Source organism: Equus caballus, chromosome 2 (assembly GCF_041296265.1).
Source record: "Equus caballus isolate H_3958 breed thoroughbred chromosome 2, TB-T2T, whole genome shotgun sequence".
NCBI lineage: Eukaryota > Metazoa > Chordata > Mammalia > Perissodactyla > Equidae > Equus > Equus caballus.
The window spans coordinates 27,719,263-27,727,744 of NC_091685.1; positions in this window are offsets into that span (position 1 = coordinate 27,719,263).

Consider the following 8,482-nt stretch of genomic DNA (forward strand, 5'->3'; position numbering starts at 1 on the left):
TGGGTGTATTAATCCAGCCCATTCATCGAGCAACTGGAAAGGCTGCTAGTTCTGAGTGGGGCTCAGAGCAAGAGAAGCCTCTGCAGCAGGTCCCGGCTGCTGTGCCACTGCTCTACCCTGGGGTCACTTGATCCGGCAGATCCAGTGGTGCCTGCAGTGTCTGTGGCAGGTGGGGATGCTGTTTGGAGTCTTCGGCAGCCCCTAGAGGTGAATGTCAGTGCAGGCCCTTAGGATCTTGGAGCAGAGCCCTGCCGTCCTCTGCGGACAGCTACTCTCCTTTGGAGAAACAGCTCTTCGCCTGCTACTGGGCCTTAGTAGAAGCTGAACGCTTAACCATGAGCCACCAAGTTACCATGTGACCTGAGCTGCCCATCATGAACAGATGTTTTCTGACTCATCAAGCTGTAAAGTCGGGCCTGCGCAGCAGCACTCTATCACCAAATGGAAGTGGTGTGTACGTGACCGGGCCTGAACAGGCCCTGAAGGCACAAGTCAGTTCCAGGAAGTGGCCCAAATGCTCATGGTCTTACTCCTGTTACGCTCCCTTCTCTCTCCCAGCTGCACCTGCGGCCTCATGGGGAGTTCCCTGCAATCTGTTGACAGAGGAAGGAAAGACTCAGGTCTGGTGTACAGATGGTTCTGTGTGATATGCAGACAGCACCTGAAAGGGGACAGCTGCAGCACCATAGCCCTGTTCTCGGACATCCCTGAGGGACGGTGGCGAAGGGAAAGCCTCCCAGAGGGCAGGACTTCAAGTAGGTCCACTGGCTGTTCACTTTGTTTGGAGGGAGAAGTGACCAGACATGAAATTGTATAGCTGTGGCCGATGGTTTGGCTGGACGGTGAGGAATTCGGAAGGAACGTGGTTGGAAAATGGGTGACAAGAAAATCTGGAGAAGAGGTCTGTGGTTAGACCTCTCTAAATGGGCAAAAAATGTGAAGATATTTGTGTCCTATGAGAATGCTCACCAAAGAGTGACCTCAGCAGAAGCCATGTTAATGATCAAATGGACAGGATGACCTATTATGTGGATCCCAGTTAGCCTCCTTCCCCAGCCACCCGTGTCATTGCCCAATGGGTTCATCAACAAAGTGGCCACAGTGGCAGGGATGGAGGTTACGCCTGGTCTCAGCAACATGGACTTCTACTTACCAGGGTCAACCTGGCTGTGGCTACTGCTGAATGCCCAAGCTGCCGGCAGTAAAGACCAACACTGAGCCTCTGATATGGCACTATTCCCCAGGGTGATCAGCCAGCTACCTAGTGGTGGGTTGATTACATTGGACCCCTTCCATCATGGAAGGGACAGTTTTTGGTTCTTACTAGAATAGACACCCTGGATACAAATTTGCCTTCCTTGCATGCAATGCTTTTGCCAAAACACCATCCATGGGCTTACAGAATGTGTTATGCACCATTATAATATTCCACACAGCATTGCTTCTGATCAAGGAACTCACTTCACAGCAAATGAAGTGCAGCAATGGGCCCATGTTCATGGAGTTCACATGGAGTTCACCATGTTCCCTACCATCCTGAAGCAGCTGGCTTGATGCAGTGGTGAAATGGTTTTTTGAAGACTGAGTTGCAGTGGGTAGCAATACCTTGTAGGGCTGGGGCAGTGTTCTTCAGAAGGCTGTCTATGCTCTGAATCAGCATCTAATATACAGTGCTGTTTCTCCCATAGCCAAGATTCACAGGTCTGGAAATCAAGGAGTGGAAATAGGAATTATCCCCAATGGCCCACTAGCAAAATTTTGCTTCCTGTTTCTGTGAACTTATGCTCTGCTGGCCTAGAGGTCTAAGTTCCAAAGGGAGGAATGCTTCCACCAGGAGACAAAATAATGATTCCATTGAATTGGAAGCTAAGACTGCTGCCTGACCATGTTTGACTCTTCATACTGCTGAATCAACAGGCAAAGAAGGGAGTTATTGTGATGGCTTGGGTAATTGATCTTGACTACCAAGGGGAAATTGGACCACCACTCCACAGTGGAGATAAGGAAGAGTATGTCTCGAATACAGGAGATCCCTTAGGGTGTCTCTTAGTATCACCATGCCCTGTGTTAAGGTCAATGGAAAACTATAACTCACTCCAGGCAGGACTACTAATGGCCCGGACCCTTCAGGAATGAAGGTTTGGGTCATCCCCCCAGGTGAAGAACAACAGCCAACTGAGGTGCTTGAAGGCTTCCCTTTGAAGGCAAAGGGAATAGGGGATGGCTAGTGGAAGAAAGTAGTTATAAATACCAGCTACAGCCTGACCATTTACAGAAACAAGGACTGTAATTGGCATGAATATTTCACCATTGTTTTGTTATGAATATGTTTGTGTGTATGTGTACATATATACACAAATATATATTTATATATGTAGCAAATATCTTTGTGTGTATATGTATGTGTATATATACATGTGTAGCAAATGTCTATATATAGTATGTAACAAGATATATAGTATGTGTAGCAATATATATAGTGTGTGTATATATATATATAATATTACATATATATAGTCTTCTCACTTCTGCAATTTCCAGACAGCACAGTCTGGGTCTGCAGATAGACCTAGTATCCAGAATATATAAAGAATTCTTAAAACTCGACAACAAAAAGACAAACAATCCAATTCAAAACAGGCAAAGGACTCGAATAAATATCTCTTAGAAGAAATACAAATGGCCAATAAGCACACCAAAACATGCTCAATATCGTTAGCCATCAGGGAAATGCAAATCAAAACCACAACAAGATACTGCTTTACAACCTCTAGGATAGCTAGAATCAAAAAGTCAGATGTAACAAGTGTTGGTGAGGATGTGGAGAAACTGGAACTCTTGTACATTGCTGATGGGAATGCAAAATGCTGCAGCTGCTGTGGAAACACAGTTTGGCAGTTTCTCAATGAGCTAAACATAGACTCACCACATGACTCAGCAATTCCACTCCTAGGTATGTATCCAAAAGAACGGAAAACAGGTGTCCAAACAAATACTTGGACGTGAATGTTTTTAGCAGCACTATTCACGATAGTCAAAAGGTAGAAACAAGCCAAATGTCAATCAATTGATGAATGGATAACGAGAAGTGGTATATCCACACAATGGAACATTATTCTCCCGTAAAAAGGGAATGAAGTACTAAAACATGCTACATGGATGAACCTTGAAAACGTTATGCTAAATGAAAGAAGCCAGATTCAAAAGGTCACTTATTGTTTGATTCCGTTTATATGAAATATTCAGAATAGGCAAGTCTATAGAGACAGAAAGCAGACCAGTAGTTGGATGGAGAGAGTGACTGCTCAATGGGTACGGAATTTTTTGTGTGATAAAAATGTTTCAAACTACTAGAGGTGATGTTTGCACAACATTGTGAATATACTGAATGCCACTGAATTTTACACTTTAAATGGTTAATGATTAATTTTATATTAGGTGAATTTACGTTAATTAGAAAAGAGTGGTGAGCAAGGAGAAATCTGTGGAATCTGCTAATTCTGAGGTTGTGCTAGGTGGCAGCAAGTGAAGCAGTGGCATGTGTCCCCGTGCTTCTTTGTTCCTTTGCCTGCTTCCAAGCTTTTTGTTCCCTTCCAGTGTTTGAAATTAAAGATTCCTTGGGCTGACCCCATGGCCGAGTGGTTAAGTTCACGCGCTCCGCTGCAGGCGGCCCAGTGTTTCGTTGGTTCGAATCCTGGGCACAGACATGGCACTACTCATCAAACCACGCTGAGGCAGTGTCCCACATGCCACAACTAGAAGGACCCACAACGAAGAATATACAACTATGTACCGGGGGGCTTTGGGGAGAAAAAGGAAAAAATAAAATCTTTTAAAAAATAAAAAATAAAATAAAGATTCCTTGATGTAGGGTACAAGTGGTTTAGGTGTTTTCTGCTCTAATAAAGGACTATACCTAAAAAGAAGAGGGAAAGGAGGGAGGGAGGGGGAGAGGATGGAAAGAAGGAAGGAGGAAGGGGGGACAGAGGAGTGGGACGCAGTGATTAAGCTTACAAGTGGCCAACCCGGCCCTTGGAGGATTGGTAGAACCTCCAGTCACATTACCTCTTCCTCTCTCATCATTCCCACCATGTTCCAAATGGACAGGCTGAACTGCTGTCAGTTCCCTAATAACCCGTGGTCTCTCTCAATCCCAGGCTTCTGAAATGCCGTCACTCAGCCTTGAATGCCACTCCCTATTTTTAGCTGGCCTCTGTTATACCTCTTCCACCATGCAGTCCCTTTGAATACGAGGTTGGGTGGAGAGCCTGCCCAGCGTCCTCCCCTAGCATTCTGCACTCACCCCCATTAGAACGCTTCCTACATTGTTGTTTGACCACTTGTCTTTCTCAACAAGCTGTGGGTTCCGTAAGGACATGAGCTGTGATTATTTTGTAGTTGTATTTCCAAGTGCCCAGTATGTAGTAAATGCCGAATATAATTTTTAATGAATACATTAAAAAAATCTGAAAATGGAATATGTAGAATACGCAGCCGTGCATATTCAAGAATAGTGGAATGACCCAGGGTCTTCTTCATGGGAATTAGACAAAAGGTGACTCTTTTTCAGAACTGATGCCACCCCTAATAGAGTATGCTGGTTGGTGACCAGAATGTGGGCTGAATTTCAGTCCTTGGCCCCTTCAGTTAGGTGTCCTTGTGCAGTGAACAACCTGCCCAACCATATACAGAAGCTCTGGAAGGATCTTTTACACCAGTGGTTCTCAACTCTGGCCACATATTAGAAAAACCTGGGGAGCTTTTTGAAAATACCCATACTCAGGCCCCACTCTCAGAGATTTGGATTTAACTGGTCCTGAGGGATTGGCTTCATTTTAAAGCTCCCCAGGTATTTCAATGTGCAGCCAGGGTTGAGCACTACAATTTTACACTTACTGATGTGAAAATCTCAACCTAGGCTCTATTGCAAATGTGTTTGCATCATATAGGCATGCAACGACATGCTGATGGGGTTCATGTCGCAGCCAAAATGCTAACGCCAGAGCCAGCCACTGGCACTTCCACATTTACTGCCAGGAGTCTTCGCCTTTACCACCCATTCTCAGATGTCCAGGCACATCTCCCTCTCAACCTGTCCCACAGTGAGGAGGGAAGTGATAGGCAGCTGAACTACTGCACTAGGACTGCAACTCGAGCTTGCGGGAGCAGGAGCTCTGAAGGAAAGTCCTTGCTTAGCACAACCCTGCTTGTATAACCTTGATAAAGTTATTTCACAATTCTCTGCTTCAGTTACTTTGGTTGTAAAGTTAAATTAACGGGTTGGACCTATTTGCCAGAACTATCATGAGATTTAATGAGCAAATAATTATAAAGGGCTCCATAAATATAAATTGTTGTGCAATTGTTAAATAACTTCATTGTGTAAAATTCTATAGAAATCTTTAAAAAATGTACTCCAATGATTGTGACACAGATGGTTAGGCAGCTGCTTAGACAGATCTGCTCTCGAAGTTCTCAGAGCTACTCTGGTCCCTGCCTTTCCTGAGTTTTGTTTGTTCAAATCTTCTTGAGATTCTGAGACAATAGCCCTTGTTCTTCCAATACATTACTCCTTTTCTCCTCCTTAAGCCCTCCAGTACTGCTTTCTGTTGCTTGTAAACAAAGAGTTTTAACTAATGCCATAAATGCCAGTGTAGCATTTTCCAAATTGTATTCTGTGAAATGCTATGTTCTAAAATGTTAATATGTTTGTGCAAGAATAATTCTTAATATATTTTTATTTTTAAATCCTAAAATAGCATTCATATTAAGAATTATACTAAATATATGTGGTTATTCTTCTTTATTTTTGGTGAGGAAGATTGGCCCTGAGCTAACATCTGTTGCCAATCTTCCTCTTTTTGCTTGAGGAAGATTGTTGCTGAGCTAACATCTGTGCCAATCCTCCTGTTTTGTATGTGGGATACCGCCACAGCATGGCCTGATGTGTGGTGTGTAGATTAGCACCCGGGATCCAAACCTGCAAACCCCAGGCCCCCGAAGCAGAGCACACCAACTTAACCACTATGTCACCAGGCCAGCCCCTATAGTTATTCTTATTATACTTAATAACCTGCCTTTATACAAGTGTTCTATGTCCAAAGATGCCAGCAAATTTCATGAGAAAATACTTGTAATACAGTGGTCCTCAAACTTCAGGGCGTATCAGAATCACCTGGGGGAGCTTGTTAAAACAGATTGCTGAGGCCCACCCTCAGTTTCAGCAGGTCTGTGATGGGGCCTGAGAATTTGTATTTCTAACAAGTTCCCAGGTGATGCCGCTGCTGCTGGCTTGTGGACATTTTAAGAAGCCCTGCTGTAGTATTTTCCCAATTTTAAGAACCACCTGGGGTGCTTCTGGGTCCCAGGTGACTCTTATGACCTGTGCTGTGTCTGTGGTTACTGGTTCATATCACACAAATTATGTTAGGACTTTAACACATATATGTTTAAAAACAGATATATATTTAAAAAATATATGTATTTTTTGAGGAAGATCAACCCTGTGCTAACATCTGCTGCCAGTCCTCCTCTTTTTGCTGAGGAAGACTGGCCCTGATCTAACATCCATGCCCATCTTCCTCTACTTTATATCTGGGACACCGCCTCAGCATGGCTTGCCAAGTGGTGCCATGTCCGCACCTGGGATCCGAACCAGCAAACCCTGGGCCACTGAAGCAGAACATGCGAACTTAACTGCTGTGCCACCGGGCCGGACCCCAAAAATATTTTTTAAAACATATTTTAAAACAATATTTGCATCTTGCTTTTATTACAGCATGATAGAAAAATTAACCACTGGTATACATCATAACAAAAAGACCATGAGTTACCATTTTCGTAAAGTTCAGGTAGTCTTAAATTAGGCTGCTCCAAAAATTGTTCATTTTATCTTTTTAAGAATTCAAGCTTAGGGGCCGGCCTGGCGGCGCAGCGGTTAAGTGCGCACATTCACTTCAGTGGCCCCGGGTACGACGGTTCCGATCCCGGGTGCAGACATGACACCACTTGGCGCGCCATGCTGTGGTAGGCATCCCATATATAAAGTAGAGGAAGATGGGCATGGATGTTAGCTCAGGGCCAGTCTTCCTCAGCGAAAAGAGGAGGATTGGCAGCAGTTAGCTCAGGGCTAATCTTCCTCAAAAAAAAAAAAGAATTCAAGCTTATGATTCTTCATCGACACTTTAAAATTTCAACTTTTTGCTTGCTTCATTCAATCATCATTAGGCTGATTTTTGTCTAAAATAAAACGTATGTCAAGAGCAGATGGTACACCCCTGTTAAGGAATCAACTCAGAAACATCACTCCTAACAAGGCAATTGTTGATTGTAAGAAGTCACAAAAACTCTATCGCATACAAACTTAGGGGATTTTGCATGCCTTTTTTGTTGTTGTTGTTACAAAAATGCAAAATGGAAGACATTTATTACCTGTTCCTCAACTAATTTTTAAACTTTTCAAATCTTGTACTGTTGTAAAGTTGAGCAAAAAATTATCCTTTCTTGCCCTCCATCTTTGAGGTCATTTTGTCGCTGGCCACTTGAATCCCCGCACTCGTGCCTCAGGATGGTCTCTACACTTTCCATCAGCAGCGTGACTGACACGTGGTTTGGAAAGTCCTCTAGTGCCTGGTCTTTGAGGACACGGTCAATGACTTGTCCAAGCCTTTATCATTCAGTGGCCCTAAGGGCCTTTGTGTAACAGGGTCTGGCAACAAACAACTCCTTACAATTCTGGGGCAATGATCTATGGAACTGGTGAATTGAAAATGTCTTGCTAATGGCCCCAAAGGTGACCTCAAATTTTTTTGCCTAGAGGGGTCACACAACTAGTTTGTATAACAATTTAAACAAGGCCTTAAAGTCTTATTTGAATTAAGAGCACACTTGGCGCAGCAAAACATAACCTAAGAAATAACTCTGACTGTTATTAACACTTGGATTAGGAGTCAAAAACCTTGGAGGCCAAGTCTCAGCTCAATGTACTGAGTAACCACAGGCAATCTGACGTCTAATTCCAGTTCTCTCAGTCTGCACAAGGAGAATTAGAACAAGGCTAACTAGTCCATATGAAGAATTCTCTAGGCCATTTTATAAATACAAAATAGACTGATGGTGCCCTGCATTGTATCTTTTTTTTTTTTTAATATTTTATCTCATTTAATCCCAACCACATCCTGAGATTCGGAAGGCAGGTATTCTTATCAGCTTCTTAACAATAAGGAAATGAAGACTCAGACGGTAGATAATCTGCAACCTATTCAAGATCATACAGCTAGTGCCTGAACAAAGTCAGGATTCAAAATAGTTTTTTCTGAATCCACAGCTTTGTGCAGCATTTTAGGTAGGAGGGGTGATGGTGGAATTAGGGCTGTCTCCCACTCTTTAGCTCACGATTTACGCATTCATGTGCCTTTGGTATGGCAAGCAACCAGCCAAAGTTTTGAGCTCAGTTTGTCCATGAGTCTTGCTTCCCTTCTCC